The 18,777-nt window shown below is 44.3% G+C and overlaps 1 protein-coding gene across 1 annotated transcript in view; it reads right to left on the bottom strand.

Annotated features, from left to right (window-relative positions):
* MYRF (myelin regulatory factor) overlaps positions 1-1,678 on the bottom strand; it is a 126,124-nt gene extending 124,446 nt beyond the window's left edge. The window contains exon 1 of the mRNA XM_044425675.1: positions 1,660-1,678. The gene's annotated coding sequence lies outside the window, so the exon portion shown is untranslated. The remainder of the gene's footprint in view (positions 1-1,659) is intronic.
* Positions 1,679-18,777: the final 17,099 nt, after the last annotated feature.

Below are 18,777 nucleotides of genomic sequence, written 5' to 3'. Positions count from 1 at the left end.
AGTGACTCATTAAGCAAAGGGATTACTTTTAAGCAATATCTATTGCAAGTAGTAATTGTTGTTATGAAACCACCACCACCATCCCAGCTGCCACAGAGGAAAAGGGTTCACAAGTGCTTTGGGTCTGTGACTGTTGCTCTGGGCAGAACAAAGACCTTCCAATTTTTCTCCTTTGAGCCGGAAATGTGACCACCACCTTTCACAGTCTCAGCAGGGGGAAATGAATTGGCAGATCTAAACCATGATGTGGAACAAACCTCAATGATCCTGCAGGAGGACCAAGGGGGATGGGGGCACCCTGTTGTCTTGCTCTGGTCACACTGGGTTAAGGCAACTTGAAAGCCGCACTGCAGGGGATGGCCTTTTGTGCCATATGAACCCACCCAATTTCTATGAAATGTTGCATCTCCATAAACCCCAGTGCTTCTTCGTCTGCCATCAGAGCCTGATACAGCATGAGATATAGCCTACCTGAGAAAACGATGCCCTGTGAAAGTCCAAGGGAGCTTCCCCCACCTTAGTACCCTCCATGTGCTTTGGGCCACAACACCTGTCATTGCCCATTCTAATGGGGCAATGGGAGTTGTAGCCTGAGATATCTGGAGAGTGCCAAGCTGCAGGAGTCTGTTCTGAGATCTAACTATTCCAGCAGTCATTTTGAAGCTGGGGTTGTTTCCTCAGAGACCCATTCTGGTTCAGAGACTCAGAAACCAAATGTAAACTGGAACATTCAAGGGCTTGAGGAAACTTGTATATACTTTTGCCTCTGTCAGTTAACTCTTGTCCATTTTGTTGTATTTAAAATACAGGGTGTCCCAAAAAAAATTGACATCATTTCGTAGTCTGATAACATAGCCAATTCTCACTCATATGATCTCAAATTTTAACAAAATGTGTTAAAACTAACTAAAGTTAGTTACACCATGTTACGCAAGACATGCTACAGAGAGTTTGGCAGGAGGTAGACTACCAACTTGACATGTGTCTTGTCACAGGCGGTGCACATATTGAACATTTGTGAAGCTTTGTGAAAGTTATACAATCGACATCCCTTTGAATCTCTTGTTTGAATTTTGATAAATAAATCTTTTATTGTTCAACATGAAGCCTATTTAATTCGTTTGCCTAGGACATGTAGTTACTCAGATATTCACATTTCAAATAATATCATTTTTTTTGGGACACCCTGTATATTGCAAGCTGCCTTGAACTCAGGTCACCAGGTATATGTCCTTCAAATAAAAAATCTCACACATTGCACAATTTAACATGAAAGCTGAGATGTCCTGAGTTATGCTGGTGGAACATGGTAAACAGATTAGAATGCAACCCAAAATATAGTGCAAAGATTTTGCCAAACTTTTTTCCTTTGTACATGCTATTCACATCAGGAAACAAAACATTGACAGAGAATGCAGCACAGTATTTTAAAAGTCCACATTGTATTTAACTCAACAACAGCAGCAAATGAACAAAAACAAAAACACTTTGACAGTGAATTACCTAAAATTTTCTATTGAAAACCCACCCAAAAGCAAGTTTACAATTTTAAGACAGACGGTTCAAAGACAGAATTAATTAACATATTTTGGGATTGGAATAGAAGACATGGCAGTAGTAACCATTGTTCAGAAATCATCATCATCATCATCTACTTACATTTCCTTGCTACAGATGCTTTCCTACAGGTAGAAGAGGAAAAATGTCAATATGAATGATTTCAAACTGTGTTCATTACTGAATATTCTCCTTTCTCTGTTTCAGAAAGCCCCACTGAACTGAAAGGGAATTATTTTTGCACAAACATCTGGAGGCTTGGATGCATACCTGCAATACAGTTACCAGAAAATAAGTCCCAGTGAACTCACAGAAAGAAACTTCTGATAAACAGATATAGGTTCAATACTATTGCAAAATGTTTTTTCCTGGACTGAAATTATCTGTAGAGACATCTCCCTAAGAGTACATTGCTGTCAGACAGAAAGTTTTAGATATATCCAGCAGAAGAAGTTTACGATGAATTGCTGGAATGTTGTTTTTTTTAAACCTGCATTCATAAAACTTGTCAAATTTTTGGTTGCCCTTTTCTTCTGAATGGAGCAATGAAAGGATTAATGGCTGTGTTTTTCTCCAGATGTGCTCACAATCAATAATTCCTTACACCCACACACACACAGAGTACAGTATCTAAATGAAGTTACAGTTATCTGACCACAGTTAACCAAAGGCAGAGCCCCTGCCAGGCAAAGACTGTGGGCCCATTCTCTTCTGGGCAGATAAAGCACACAATGAGGTTTTGTCCAGCCCCACAAACCAATTCAGAAGGGCAGATTCTCTTTTCTATATAAATAATTTTTCTCACTTTCACAGCTGTGCAGTGACCAATTCTTCTCCAGGGAGGGGGTGGGAGAAAGGGAGGGGGCTGAGGTTTGGGGAGAGTAATAGGGCTATTCTTTCAGAGTTGGAAAGCAAAAGCGCAACAGCCTTGTCCAACCCCCCCCCCCACAGTCTTTCTATTAAGACAATTGTTATCTTTGACCCTTTCCCTCTCCTTGTCCTTCATAAAGGCATACTTCAGGCAGCCAGAGAGGAAGCAAAACATTTCTGTTGGTTTATTCCAACAGTAGACCTCCATCCAATTCCACATATCTAAATATTTCCCTAAATCAAGAAGTGGGGACTGTGGCAGCTGGTCTCTGTGCTCTTTGTGAAGCAAAGTTTTTAATTCCCTTGAATCTGGGAGAAGGAACACTTGTACTACAGTCCAAGCCTATAAGAACATGAGAATATCATAAGAAGATAGAAAAGGGGCTGCCCTCTTACCCCATGTTGACAGTTTTCTTAGGGGCATTAAATGGAAAACTTGGCTAAAGTTTTTGGAAGTCTATCTGTAAGAGTCCCTCAGATCACTTGCCTCTATTCAACACAGTTGTTAAAATCCTTAGAAAATTTCAAATTTGTTGAAGCAAGACTTTCCTTTGCAAAAGTCATGCTTATTCCTTGTAATCAAGGTTTGTTCTTCTACTGAGTTGGATTCAATTTCTGGCTTTAGTTGGCAGAAGGGCTCCACTCACAGAAGGTGCTTCTGCTCAATTTGGGAGGATTCTCTCTTTCCCCTGTAGCACAATGGACCCCATTCAGCAGTGTCTCCTGAGCCTCTGTGTTAGCAATGGAGTGGGAAGCAGCGTGGAGCTGGAGGTGTTGCTGCAAGGAGGAAGGAGCAGGAAAGTCCATTTCTACCAGCCCAGCGGCACATACCCAAATCTAGATCTAACCCATTATATTCTGCAATTCTAGTTTTGCTGATTTCCTTATATCAGGGGTCCTCAAACTTTTTCAACAGGGGGCCAGCTGAAAGGTGGTGGCGACCTGTGTGGGCCGGTGAGGCGGCATCGGGCACTCGCGAGGCGGTGGAGGCTCGCTCACTTGGAGATCTCCCAACAAGTCCAAAACCATCTCCGAGTGAGCAAGCCACCACCTCCCCACCCACGCAGCGAGCACACACACGGATGGTGACACAGGCCGAATAAATGGGCATGGCGGACCGGATCCGTCCCGTGGGCTGTGGTTTGAGGACCCATGCTTTATATTATGCAAGGCAGACAGGCGTTGTAATTTCCTCAGTGCCCCCCACCCTTCTGAAATGGTGTTTCTTTCAATGCACTCATAAGGAGGCTCAGTTTAGAAGCTTTGTGTTTTAGGCTGCAGTGGTGTGGGCACTGATATGGCAGTAAGCACCAATAAAACCTCAGGCCTTACCTCCAAGTAGATAAACAGGCTTGTGCTGTCCATTTAAAAATCTGAATTAAGTTCTTTAAAGGCCATCCAGCCCTTGGAATTTCTTAGTGCTTAACTTTTCATTTTGTTCTGAAACTCTTTGCCATCTGTATTTGATGGAGTTCTTCAGCTCTGCTCACTCAAAACAATAGTCTAGGAATGTTTCTCATGCACATTAGCTGTTTAAGTGAGGGCATGGGGAGACATTCACGAGTTAAGTGCACTAACGCTACGAAATGCTCCTCCTCCCTTCTTGCCGCTCCAGTACTCTGGAACAAATTTTGAGAGTGCACAGGTAGGGATCTCCCTGACTCCAGTTCCACCAGCAGAGTGACACTGTTGGAGCTGACATTTTATCAGGAATGCTTCACGTACGAGATCTATCCTGTCTTTGGCGATATCCGAAATAATCTTTTCCAGTTCTCTGGTACACAGCATCAAGTGGCCAGTTTGAGATGTTTGCACGTCATTTGATCCCCTGACATACAGAACACATGAAACTGCCTTAAACTGGGACTAAACAACATGCTTGGTGGAGTCACATGGCTTTTCCCATGTGCATATGAGTGTGTGTTTCAGTTTGAAGGCGCTAAGGCAGAGTGCATGAGCGGAGGGGTGGGAAACACTCCTCAAGCTTCCCTCCTCTGGTACTTTGCCAGCTCCAAGTCAACTTCTGTGAGCTGGTGTTTGCTCTGAAGGGCAGAAGATAGCACAACTCCATCTCTTTCATTTCTTCTGAACTAATGTGAAAAGAAAACAAGCAACTGGGGAACTAGTGGAACTCTGTCATGTGACCCCCCCCCCCCCAGTCCCTTAAGTCAGACCTTCAGTCTGTGGAGACCTGTAGCGACTTCTGCCTAATGTGGTTTTCCAGGATGTTTTCCAGATGGGGAGCTCACCCAGACCTGCTACCTTGGATGTTTTTCAGCTGGGATTGGACCTAGAATCATGTGCATGCAAGGCATGTGCCCTGCTGATACAGAACTGTGGCCCCTCCCCTACAGCCACCAGTGCTCTAATTAAACAGGACATTGCCAGGTTGTTTGCTCTGGTGCATAAGGTTTTTATTCAACCAATGCCTAGTGCAGGTGTGTGCGAACTGGATTGGGACCACAGCAGTGTGGAAAGGGAGCCTTTAATCTTTAATTGCATCTATAGCCACTCACCCCCCTCCACACACACAGCTGCTTTTCTCAATGGGAGGAAAGCTCTGGAAGGCTGTTAAAGAGAAATCTTTCATGCCAGCGCTAACCATGTGACAAATGTCACATCTAGTTCGGCTCTAAGTCTTTGAGATGGCTTGCATATTGCTGCCCAAACAGAGTAGTGCCTAAATTCTAATACAGGGTTGTTCTTTACTTGGTCAATAAATGTGTAAAAAGATGCAAAGGCTGAGACATAGCCTGAAATCACTCGGGTCTGATTAGAAACTGAAAATGGTTACGTCAGCGTGATGGCTTCACAAGAGATTCTTGCCAAAGTCCAGGTGCCCTGAAGTTCCACTGCTTCCAGTTTGTCCTGTTTCAGCATAACATAACTGCATCACCAATGCAGACGTACAATCATTTTGAACATTTGTAAAAGTTTTCCTAAACCTTGAAATAGCAAAATGTTCACAACAGGGAAGCTGCTCAGGTGTGCTTCTATGAAGCCATGTGCCTGAGGTGCTCTCTTGAGGACCTCAGCATGCTGCTGTGCAAAGGCTCTTCCTTCTGCTTTAACTGCAAAGGAAAAATGCTTCCCACACGTGGAGCTTTTCCTGGGCTTTGTCTTTCTTCAAGATATTCTATTAATCAAGCTCAAGTTGGTATTGTGATAGCATTGCAGTATAATGGCTTTCCTTCTTTTTGTGAGGCTTTTGCTCTGGTTTGTTGCAATTAAAAATTTAATACAACCTCTTCCTTGTTCTAAAGGGACCAAAACAAAATTTATGGAAAAGGCTAAGAAGCTTATCAGAGACCCTAGAGGACATTGTGACATGGCCCCACCTTCCATGAGTGAGGGATCTTTCACAAAACTGATCACTGGATAATTTATGTGAGACAAGTTGTGTTTCAGGAAAATTTGATATTGTAGGTAGACTTAATACTCCTACACTGGTATCCACACCATTCACTCCTAAGTCATTGACTTTTATTAGCTTTGATGGTTGTGATTGCAGAGTCATTTGCAACCAAGATAACTCTCTTCCTGAATAAGGGAGTCATGCAGCTGTTCTCCAGGAAGAATAAGGGTTACTTCCACAAGGGTCACCTTGCAAAAGATGTTCCCTGTTCCCCTAGAGCATGCTACTCCCATGAGGTTGAATGAACCTTTCTTATCACACTGGAGTCTCTCCTTGGTGCCAAATGTGCGATTTCTGTTTACATTGCTGTGCCAAGGATTAAGGAGGATGATTCTGCAGGTGCTTTCCAGAACAGAGAGGAGCAACATGAGGCACATATTATCAAAAAGGCACCTAAATGGACAATAATTCAAAGTGCAACATATATCTCTAACCTCCCATGATATAAAGTACAATGGCCCAGCACATATAATTCTTTTCATTCATTGGAAGCCCTTCCTCTTTTTCTTATGCAGAAGTGCTCTTTTGGGTTCCTAGTTAAAGTTAACAGAAATCACACATGTTGATGCCAAGCTTTGCCTTGGAAATTCTTTGCAATTATTAAAAAAAAACCTGAGCAACAACTAGACACACTTTCTCTCTCTCTCTCTTTCTAAAATACACGTATGTGGAACAACTTTTATTGCTTCTGTGCCCCACCAGCTCTGGATGCATCCTGCAATTTGACTTACATCTGATGAAGCAAATCCAATTTTATCTGCATAACTTCTCTTAAAATTGCTTCTTAGCACTGTAACAAATGGCAGGCTTAGAGGTGACATCGTACTGAACTTTTATTCACCCTGTTTTGTTCTAATCACCAGCCTGATAAAAAGTTCTAGAGAACCTAGACGTTTGCAGCCTGATGTGTGACCATTTGAAAGGTCTTAATAAAGGTGTTGCCTTATTGAGGTTTTTAAAAACATGTAAAATAGAATAAATCAGCTACCTATAATTTTATCTGTTAGCACAATAACAAGCAATGCTATTCCATTTGATACATACTAAACCATGCCACATGGTTACTGGACAGTGTGGTTTCTTAGCTTGGGTCCTCGGTTCAGACAATTGTGTGGCTTCCATACTTCTCTGTCTTTTGTTCTAGCAGTGGTTGATAACCCATCAGCCCCCATGCCCGCCCCCATATCCTAGCATGTGCTGCTCCTGCCTGTGTCACATTTCTCCCCTGAATGTAGCCTCAGCCCTCCAGGTTTTCCCTTTTCCTGCTCAGAAGAAGCAACCACCCACTCACTAGAGAAGCACTGATGCTCTGGAGTAGCACTCCCCTGCGCTGCCACGCTCGGTGCCAATGTGCAAGCATATCCTCCCACACCCTCACCTCCTCCCTGCCCCTTCCTTGCTGCAGATGAGTCCATGCTCCCCTGTGCACAGGACTCACATGTGATAGAAATGGCTGCTGCCCCCCTGCCAGGGGTGGTGGAGGCAGCATGCCCCGCTGGGAAGAGTCCCCAGGTGTGTGCATCTGCTCGGGAACGTTTCTCAGCTAGTGTTCGGAGTGTATTTGTCCTGCACTTATGGCGGGATGACTGGGTCAGCAGGGTTTGTTGGCAGTCCTGAGGAATGTCAGGGACAAGATAGGAACAGTGAGGAGGGAGGGCAGGAGCCTAAGTGGGGGACATGGGCTTTTCAGAGCAAGCACCCTCTTGGCAACCCCTGTGTGCGAGGTGTGGGCTCCTCTTATGTGCAGCAACCTTCACAAGAGGAGGACGCTGGCTCTAAGAGCAGAGCAAACACACAGCAATTTCAAATCACCACTCAGGGACAGTCTGGCAACCAGACAGGAGTGCCAAGCATGACCATCTCCAAGGTTGCTCCTGCTGGAGATGGCATGGCATGATGTCCCACTGCCACTGAGAACCCAAAGCTGCAGGTGGGCAGCACATACGCAGAGAAGAAGGGAAGGTCACAGTGGCCAGTCACAGCGCAGCTGCAGCCACCTCAGCAGTTGCTAGGCAGACCTGGATAGCAGAAAATGCAGCATCTGCTGCAGCTGTGGCCACTCTTGTTGGGTGAAAATGTGGCAACCACAGAGAAGTGTGGGTATTGGCTTCAGATACACAAACAAGCCATGGTGAAGCATGGTTGTGGTTCCATGGAGACCATCCTTACCACACTTCACTATAGTTGGGTTCACACATAATGCCATGCCACACCATGGCAATTTCTACCATGGCTTGTCATTACATACGGGCACACTCCAAATCTGTCCGCCTGTCTGGATGTCTATTGTCTATATTTTATGCACTATTTCCTTCAAAGAGGCCTTGGTAGGCTATATGAGGCAATCTTACTTAATCTTCACAAGAGTCCTGTGACATAGGTTAAGTTGAGAGTTGATGACTGGCTCTAATTTACCCAGCAACCATCATGCTGAGCAGGTGGTTGAAAAAGCCAGTGTGGCACAGTGTTTAGAGTGTTGGACCAGGGCTTGGGAGATCCTGTTCCAGTCCTCAGTCTGTCCTGAAGCTTTGGACTGACTTTGGGCTACTCAATAATTCTCAGCCTAACTTACCTCACAAGATTGTTGTGAGGATGAAACTGAGAAGAGAAGGATTATGTAAGTGCAATGGGTGCCTCATAGGAAAAAGGTAGATATCAATGTAATTAAAAAGTCTACCTCTCCAAACTACTGGTTGGTTAGAAATATTCAGTCTCTCTCCATTTCTACCACAGTGGAATGCTCTCTGATCACCCTATTAGGTTTTAACTCTGTATTCTGTAGACTCTCCTCTCATGCAAAAAGTGCAGCACCCTTTCTTCCCATGAGTGGTTGACTTGGAAGACTCCAACTAGCTGTGCAGTATGCCAGCCAGCCCCTTGCTAGCTTTTCAAAACAGCCAATCCACAATCCAATTCCAACTTTTTTGTTCTTGCATTATGGCAAGAGGAGATATAATAAAGCTCACCTTTCCAAAACCTCATGTTCTTTCAGAACATTACATATTATAGCGCAGTAAGATGGGCAGGTGGGCGATGTGGTAAGGAAGTGGAGGAGAAACAAGGCAAAGCCTAATGAATGGAAGCTGTGGGGCCCTCTATGGACACAGTGGCCAGGGGAGGGGGGTGGCAGCATAGGGAATGCGTTGCAGATCAACAGGGTGGTTGCTCCTCTTTAGCCAGTGGCTATGAGGGCCTATACATATGTTGTGGCCAGTGCCATTTCTACATGTGTGTGCACCTGTACTTTCTGTGCTAAATACAATTCAGCATGAAGGAAAGGCATGCATCTCTAAGCAGCCTGAAAAGGGGTGTGACTATCCCAGGTTCGGCCCAAGTTGGCTCAATTTGCACCACAGCAGGGCAGCCTAGCACAGGGCTAGTGAACCAGAATCCAGGAAGCTGGATTGTGAAAATCCATCAGATTCCTTGCACACCTGTATCCTATTTCTTGCCATTTTGTGTAATTTTTACAGCCATACAGAATTCTTTCTGAGGTGTGGTGACCAGAACTGAACACAATTATTCAAATGTGATTGCACCATATATAAGAATTGTGATATTGCCTTGTTTATTTCTAACCCCTCTTCTAATGATCCCTGTCATAGAATTCACCTCATAGCTACTGTTCCCTGAATTCAACAGTATTCAGGGAAACAGTATGACTGTTTTCATCGAATTCAACTCCAAGGTCACGTGAAGTTAGGATTTTTTGACCTTGTGTACAACACTTTACACTTAGTTATATTACAAACCATTTGCCATGGTCATGTCCATAAGTGAAGTTTAGTGAGCTCCTTTTGGAGTTCTTTGTGATCATTTTTCATCTTTGACATCCTGAATAATTTGGTGTCATCCATAAATGTGGCCACCTCATTGCTCATAACTATCTCCAGATCATTTATGAACAAGTTAAAAAGGACCAGTCCCGATACAAAACCTTGGGAGACCCGACTAGTTACATCCCTCTGTTATGAGAACTGCTTTTTCTTTAACCAATTATCAATCCATATTTGCACGTCCTCTCTTGTCCTGTGAATTCTAAGTTTGATTAGGATCCTTTGATGAAAAACATTTTGAAAGTCCAAGTACAGAAGCAATAGGAACATGCAGAGTGCAGAAGACTAAATGCCACCACCCTTGCCTCTGTTGAAGTCTTGAGAACTGTACCAGGAGGAATAAGTAGAACATGGCGAGTTCTCTCTTGGGACAACTGAAAACACCTGGTTTCCAGAGTGACTCTGTATATATCTGCAGCCACTGAGGAATGTCCAGAAGTAGCAGTAACACCTTTCTTGTCTTTGCTGGAATCCTAAGAACTGAACCAGAATGAAGGAGTGGCACATAGGAGAGACCAGCTACTGTAGGGTACAAGAAATCTGGTTGCCGTTTTCTCCACTTTATAGTCCTGGAGTAGCTGTTTGGAGAGCGTGTTGTTAACACCTTGATACATTTGGTGTATTCAACTCTGGTCTACACATACCTGATAAATAATTGGGATGGGTGATTTCACCTATTCTGTAATTAATTTGAAGTGTTCTGTTGGTATTAGTGAAATGAACTGTTTGGGTTGCTAATTATTATAGCAATGCATGATTATAAATGAAGCATTGCTGCGCTTTTTGCTCTTATATGCTGTTATATTGCTAGCTACTTTGGGCACTTTTTTGGTGGAAAAGTCACATATAAATTAGATGATTATGATAATTCTCAGTGTCTACTAGATCATCCCTATCTACATACCATCTGACACTCTCAAATAATGTTTTCCCTAGCTCTTGAATACATTATGACATGGGACAATCTGCACCTGGATCCATGCAGTTTCATATATGGAATAACTTTTCTAATGGAAGCTTTACCTTCAAAGTGTTCCTAAACATGAAATTTGTGGCTGTAGCGAAGTCTCCAGAAAAGCCAAAAAGGCAAATCAGAGAAGCCTGGCCCAATTTATGCTGTTCACATTTGATTATGTGGTCTCTTGAGAGTTGCCCTTTCAGGCATAGCAGACCCTCCTGTGCCTCCAGTGTCACAAATTGCAAGCTACAACAGAGTAATCTGTTTTCTGGAAGCGGGTTCACCTTGAGCACCTCCAACTTGCTATCTGCCTAAACTGAAAGATGGACCTTGATGAGAGCTTGATGAGTCTGCTTCACAATTTCACCTTAGAAAGATTGCAATCCTACACAAATTTACCTAGGAACAAGGCCCATTGAATGCCATGGATCTTATTTCCCAGAAGTGCTCAGGAGTGCATTGGTTTTTTAAAAAAAACTTACCTGATTTTTTTTTTCATTTTTCTTCAAGAAACTACAAAGAGTTGTTCATATCATATTGAGGAATTAGATTTTTTTTAAAAAAATATCAATTAAAGAATGCCAAATTGTCTGATGTGATATATCAGCTAACACTGTCCAATATATGAAAAGCTATGTCAGTTTTATAACTGGATATACTTTTTCTATGAGATCAGTTTGCAGCTTGGTACGTATACTCAAGAACTTGCTGGCAGTTTGCAAACTGAAGCTGGGAAACCAGATTATATCACTGTTGTTTTTGTCTACCTTCAAGCAGCAAAAAGTACTTGCCACTCACTGCCCACCCAGCCTCCCACACAGACATGCTTGGAAGAAGGGCTCTTGGAAGTTTAACAAAATCCAAGTCAATTTCCTGTGTGAAATCTACAGTTTCTGTTTGAGACTAACCACCTATGCTATAAAATCGTTTAAAAAAAACAAAAAACACCTGACAACACCACTAGGATATCAGAAATCCTGCCAGAGAATAATGCAGCTAAGGGAAAGCATTTATTAGACACTACTCATCTGTTGGGTTCTCTGTAACTAAATAGTGTTTTCACAAGAAGTGCTAAGGACAATATTTGAGTATCTCAGGTTAGTAAACTGAACATAAGCCTCATGTATTTCAGTGTGGATACATTCTTAAATGTACTTGCTTATCTTCTCTATATGTTTTTAACATTCAGAGATGATGCACTGGGGCTACTTTAGCCACACTTTTGACACCAGTAAAACCCTGAGGCCCTGAGTGCCAGTAATCTCTTCTGCACAAGCTGTAGGTGGTGAGATGTTCAAGGGAAGGGCTTGCAGATGGGAAGAGCGCCACCTGCCTCCCAGTGAGTACAGGATCAGTATTTGTCAGTTTGTATTCCATGGCACAGTTCAATTTGTGTAATGTAGGCAGGGCGGTCTTAACGCGTGGGTCTGATGGGCACTTGCCCGTGGGCCCCATACTAATCTGCGTATGTTAACCCTTGGAAAATTGGAAAACTTCTAAAATTAACAGTAGTTGTAGTTGTCGTAGGGGCCCCAGTACACTGCTTTGCCCGGGGCCCATAATCCTGTTAAGACGGCCGTGAATGTAGGCCATATTGCATATTACTATTTTCCTCGATCAATAATTTAGTGTTTATCTCTAAGTGGCAAAGCTTCAACAGGCCAAGAAGCCCTGAGGACTGGTGTGCAGCCTCACCTTGGATCATGCATGTTTGCTTTCCATGTGCAGAAGCAGTATGGCTGTCTCCCCCACATACTTGGTTGCTCACAGTCATGTTTAGGAGACCATATATTTTCATACAGAATCCCACCAGAAGGAGAAGGGTTTAACCCCCACCCCCTGGAAAAGCCATTTTGTTGTTTCTGAAGTGGCCTAAGCAACATCAGGGGACTGCACTTTAAAAGCCCTCCTAGACGTACGGCTAACTTAGTTGAGGGCAGCCTCAGGCATGAGGGGCAGAACAAGCCCTGTCCTTGTTGCTATCCATATAGCCGCTCCATGATCTTTGTCGATGATTATGCTCATGCGCTGTGGACTCTTGTCAGTTAAGAGAGAAACACATTTTCAATAATGATGCTATGAATGTAGTTTAATCTGTTATGTTTTAAACTAAGAAGTATGTGTGTGGGGGGTGGGCAATGTTAGAAAATGAAAAGCATTTGAAAATCCAATTGATCGAGGATTTCCTGTCAAAATAGCAGAGAATACAGAATCTGAGCCCCATGTGCCAACAACCTTGAGGAGAAGGTAAGGCCTAACACAGGAGTGGTTCTCTGGCAAGGCCAACGCCTCATAAGAAGCACCCTCTCCTTCTTTATAGCACCTTCTACTGAACAATCCCCAGGTTGGAAGGTCTGACCACAAGGACAGGTATGACTGAACAGTGATGCTTAGAGCACCGTTTCTTCATTAAAGTTGTATCTTGCCTTGCCACCAAATGGTACTTCCATATTTTGTTACAGAAAAACCAGCAGCTTTTCAAAGAGTGATTACTTTTCCTGTAATGTTTCTCATGAGACTCACGGTTTCCTTAAGCTTACCATGTCAAGGGACAGGTTTAATACTGGAGAGGAGAAGAATCCAGTTTGCCTTTTTAAATGGTAGTTTAGAATACCTTGTTAGGCTGCTCATAGCACTGGTGTATTACAACATCAAAAAAGGCAATCCAGGAAGAACAGAATCACAACAAGGAATATTACCTGACTGAAAATAGAGACATTACCCGGGTTACAAATATCCAATTACAAACAACCCATACCTGCAAATGATCTGCCATGAAGCCTATTAATTAGAAATTCGAGTTAAAGACCTACTGCAGGAAGTCATCATCACCATAGAGAGAGGAAGCAGAAGGGGAGAGAAGGAAGGCCTCCAAAGCATCACCATAGAGAGATGAAGTTCCACTTTCATGGGAGTCTGGTGCCCCTAACCCTTGCAAATATGGAGGGCTGGCTAAACATGATGCAACTTAGATACACATTCAGCTTAAAGATGAATTTCTGTTTTTTGAGGAATGGAACTTGTTTGAAACCCAGGGACTGCCTGTACTTTATACCAGTGTGTGAAAGTAGATGGCAAACTTTAGAAAGCAATCTTGTGTCATTACTTGAACCCCACCAATTTATAGGATTAGATCCAAGACCAGAAGGTTCTGTTAATAAAAAAATGCCTCTGCCTGGTTTTTAGGGATTTCCTCTTTCTCCATGTCCCACAGTTCATACCAAGCAGTAGGATCACCTAACTGTAGCATTTTTCAGAGGCTGCAGGGATGCCATGGGAAGGAATGGGTGGGAAAATCCATTGCAGGCACAAAATCTAGATGCAATCCATAATTGACAATACAATCAGGCCAAAATTGTTTTCCCAGGTTAATCATCCGTGTATTGTGGCCCTGCTTTGATCTGTCACCAGTGTGCCACAGATCCCTCTTTCCTATTTAATACCTGTTCCTGTTTGCCATGTTTTGTCCACAGCTGTAAACTTCCAATCTAGGAAAATTGAAATATTTCTCAGAATTCACCATCCTACAAAAATTGGGGTGAAGGGATCATTTCAGTTCATTTCTCCAGTGCAAGAAAAAATTATCCAACAATTTATTGGAGTTGTATCTCATCATGAGCAGTGGTTGTAGCAGAGCTTCTTTCTTTTCTTTCCCTAAACATTTTTGATTTTGTGTTCTCTATGCAAGTGGAAACAGCAGCCTAGACACCATTTTGTATCCTTCACAATGCCCCATATGTAATGTTGCTCCAGGGCATTGGCTGTGGGGCCGGGGAGGCATCACAAAGATAGTGCAGAAAACTCTACGGAGTAGCTCTCTATTTTTAGGAGCTGTAACATAATTGCCAAATGCTTCTCGGTAAAAATATGAAAAATATTTAGCTCCACTGTGGCTTCCGTCAGAATTCAGTACCTTCCCAGGTTTTCTCTGGCGTCTTGTGGAGTGTGTTCGCTCAGCTCCGGAATGGTGCTTCCTTCTGGAGTACATATGCAGGGCAAGACTGTTGCTTCTACGGGGCTGAGTGTGTGTGTGTGTGTGGGGAGGACTACCCTGGCCATTCAAACTGGCTCTATCCGGCTGACAGGATCTGCAGGGCCTGTGAAGTGCTACAGCTCCCCCAAGTGGCCTGACTGAGACTGCAGCCTGTTCTACCATGTGAGTGATCTCAGAATCAGCTCTGGACACATAAGGATTGCAGGACTGCCCTCAATCTACTTAGGCCAGTTGGGAGTCACAGGCAGCTCTGTTCTTGCTCAGCTTTGGTTCAGAAGCATGTGTCTCTGTGGGGGACTGCATTGTACTGCTGACTCAGCTTCTACCTTTACTGGTTTACTGATTCACGCCTGTTCCTAGTGCTGCTTCTGTTCCTTGTCCTGCCACATCTTGCTCATATCTGTCTTGGCCTTCATAAAGATCTTACAAAAAGTTGGTAAAGGAGATGTTAACTCTGGTGAAGGATCACATTAAATCCACAGTGGTAGAGTACTTCAGAAGGGTAACCACTCTGCAGAGTGACATTGCTGGCAAGCACTGAAGGAACCTGAATGGACTCTCCATCTTAATATTTTAGGAGATAGTTCTCAGATTTAGTTGCTCAAAGATGGACTTGTTTGCCACTCCAGAAAATGCAGTTACCCAAGCTTGTCTTAAGGGTTCCCTTCCAGGCAGTAGTACAAACATAAGCTGTGGAAGAGCAATGGCTGTGAGGGCTTCTCTAGCTATTCCTTCTGTTTCTGCCAAGATCAAGACAACCATTGCAAAGATGATCCTGAAGATTCCACACTGGCCCAAGTGGCCCTGGATTACAGACTTAATCAATCTGTCCACCCAGACCCTATGGTTTTGCCCCAACAGGAAAGATTTGCAGCTTCAGGGGCTGGTATATCATCCTTTCTCAGAAATGTTCCAAAAGACAGTATGGAAGAAACTTTGGTTACCCAGCTGAGGTTCTTTGAACCCTGTTGGCAGTCAGAGGGTGTACAGCATCATGTGTGCGACCTTCTGGTATGGCACCAGTGCCCCTTCACTGCATGGCATGGGAAGGTCTTTTCACCAGAAGTGCTTGGATTTCCTTCAAGAGCACTTCAAGACAAAGCACTTGGTGAAAATGCCATCAAATGACAGCAGTGCTCAGCAACATTTTGGGATGAGAAATGGGGCCATCAGTTTCCAGGCCACATGCTCCTTGAAACTGCTCATGCTTAAAATGGTGTTCCTTGTAACCAGCACATCAGCTTACTGGTGCTGGTTGGGTGTGTTTTCAGTAGGCCCACAATTTATGTGTCTTTCATTATGATAAGTGGATTCTACACCCAGACCCTTCACTCTTCCTTATGTTAAATTCCCTGCTTCACAAGTCAATGGAGATTTTGCTGCCCTTTTTGTCATCACTGAGAAGAGTTGACATGCATTAGATGTGAAAAAGTTGTTGCACTTCTACTTGGGCAGAATGTCAGCACACACAAAGTAACCTCTCTTTTTGGTGCCTTTTACCTGGGAGTGGTGGTGGGGGGGGGAGTTATTTGTGTCACGTCCCACCACTTGCCTTTTGGACCCTTGCCCGTCTTGGTTAATAAAGGATTCCAAGCACGGGATTGGAACCTGGATCTTGGAAGTGGTTAACGCTTCTCTGAGGGAGGGTCGGGTGCCTGCCCCTTTAAAGGAGGCGGTAGTCCGACCGGTCCTGAAGAAGGCGTCACTGGATCCAGAGATGGCCACTAATTATAGACCAGTGGCCAACATCCCGTTTCTGGGCAAGGTGTTAGAGCGAGTGGTGGCGGGACAACTCCAAGCACTCTTGGATGAAACTGATTATCTGGACCCATTTCAGTCCGGCTTCAGACCTGGGTACGGTACTGAATCTGCCTTGGTCGCCCTGTACGATGACCTGTGCAGGGAGAAGGACAGGGGGAGTGCGTCCCTGTTGGTTCTCCTGGACCTCTCGGCGGCTTTCAATACCATCGACCATGGTATCCTTCTGGATAGGCTTGCGGGATTGGGGGTCGGAGGCACTGCTTTGCAGTGGTTCCTCTCCTATCTCAATGGCCGATTCCAGAAGGTGGTGCTGGGGGACTATGGCTCTGAACCATGGCAGCTATGCCATGGAGTACCGCAGGGGTCCATTTTGTCCCCCCTGCTGTTTAACATCTACATGAAACCGCTGGGAGAGGTCATCAGGAGGTGTGGGCTGCGGAATCACCAGTACGCTGACGATACCCAGCTCTACCTCTTGTTTTCCACCAATCCAGGTGAGGCAGTGGCTGTGCTGAACCGGTGCCTGGCCGAGGTAATGGGCTGGATGAGGGCCAATAAACTGAAGCTCAATCCAGACAAGACGGAGGTCCTGTTGGTAGGCGGTTCAGGCTCGGAGAAGGTGAATTGAACCTTGTCCTGAATGGGGTTGCACTCCCTCTTAGGGACAAGGTCCGCAGCTTGGGAGTGCTCCTCGACCCGGAGCTTTCACTCGAAGCTCAGGTAACAGCAGCGGCGAGGAGCACTTTCCTCCAGCTTCAGCTGATTCATCAGCTGCGCCCCTATCTGGAGTACGACTGCCTCGCAACAGTGACTCATGCACTGGTGACTTCCCGTCTTGACTTCTGTAACGCGCTCTACGTGGGGCTACCCTTGAAGACAGTCCAGATACTTCAGTTGGTTCAAAATAGAGCTGCCAGGCTGCTGACAGGGACTGGACGTTATGTTCACATGACTCCAGTTCTCCGGCAGCTTCACTGGCTTCCCATTGAGGTCCGGGCCCAATTCAAGGTGTTGGTGATGACCTATAAAGCCCTAAACGGCTTGGGTCCTGGTTACCTGAAGGAGCGCTTACGTCCATATATGCCCAGCCACCCCCTGAGATCAGCGGGAGAGGCCCTCCTCCGGGAGCCCTCAGTGCAGGAAATTAGGAGGGTGGTTACTCGGAGGAGGGCTTTCTCAGCGGTGGCGCCTAAGTTATGGAATGCGCTCCCCAGAGAGGTCCGCCTGGCGCTGTCGTTGTTTTTCAGCGCCAGGCGAAGACCTTTTTATTTAAGCAGCATTTTAAATGTTAATATTATCGAATTTTATTTGGCCAGGGTGGCTTATTTTATTCTACTGTATATATTTTAATTGTTATTGTTTTAATTTATTGTGTATTTTATTAGATGTTGTAAGCCGCCCCGAGGCTTCGGCAAGGGGCGGCATAGAAATGTTTTAATAAATAAATAAATAATAAATAAATAAATAAATAAATAAATAAATAAATAAATAAATATTGAAATCTTCCATCTCTAGGTGACTTTTGTTATCACATTGTTTTATGAAACCCTAAGGAAAGATCTGCCCACAGGAATTTCCTCAAAGGGGTGACTACTTTGTGAGCCTTTAGTGAGAACTTAGAAATCATAGCTATGTGTGAAACTGATGTGGCTGTTAGTCCACACTTACACTAAGCACTGCAAGATAAATTCCACCACATTTGTGGCTGTGGCTTTTGGGTACAGTATTTCAGTGGTGCCCTGGAGGTCTGATCCCTGGTACCTGTCCTGTTAGTTGCTCAACTATTTCCCGAAGTGAAGGAATGCCCACCATTAGTCTCTGGAAAAAATGGATATTGATCTTACCACACATGAATTTCTGTTCTGAGAGCCGTATGGGACATGCTCCATACACTGTACTTCAGGGTTCAGTAGTTGATTCTGTTTAGCCTAAGTTAGGGATGGATTATGGCTTCTGCTACCACCACACGTTGGGTAGCAGGTAGGGAAGCCTGGTCCCATTTCCTGCCTAATTTGTTCAAAGTCTGGTTTGTGTGCCTCATAATCACATTGTGTGATTATGTAACTTGTCTTGCTATAACTTCCCTGGCACAATTCTGTTTTTCCTCCCAGTGGGAGTCTGAAGAGTTTGGGGGGGGGGGGGCGCGGTTACTCTGCCAATCTGGTTTTTGAGGTTAAGGTGGATCTTCCCATGAAGAAGCAACATTTGATGCAACCCATGTTCTCCAGAAGGAGAAACCTGTTCCTGAAGTGAAGCAATGCCCTCTGTGAAGCTCCGAGAATGCATGGAAAGAACTATTTCTGTTGTTCCAAATGTTAAATTTCTGAGGGGTGATTGAGGATACACCTTTTCTCTAATGTAGATACTACTCTTTCCCCGAAAACAT

Source organism: Varanus komodoensis, unplaced genomic scaffold (assembly GCF_004798865.1).
Source record: "Varanus komodoensis strain SLA01 unplaced genomic scaffold, ASM479886v1 scaffold16, whole genome shotgun sequence".
NCBI classification, from domain to species: Eukaryota; Metazoa; Chordata; class Lepidosauria; order Squamata; family Varanidae; genus Varanus; species Varanus komodoensis.
The sequence above is the reverse complement of the archived record's forward strand: the minus strand, read 5'-3'. Positions and strand labels throughout refer to the sequence as shown.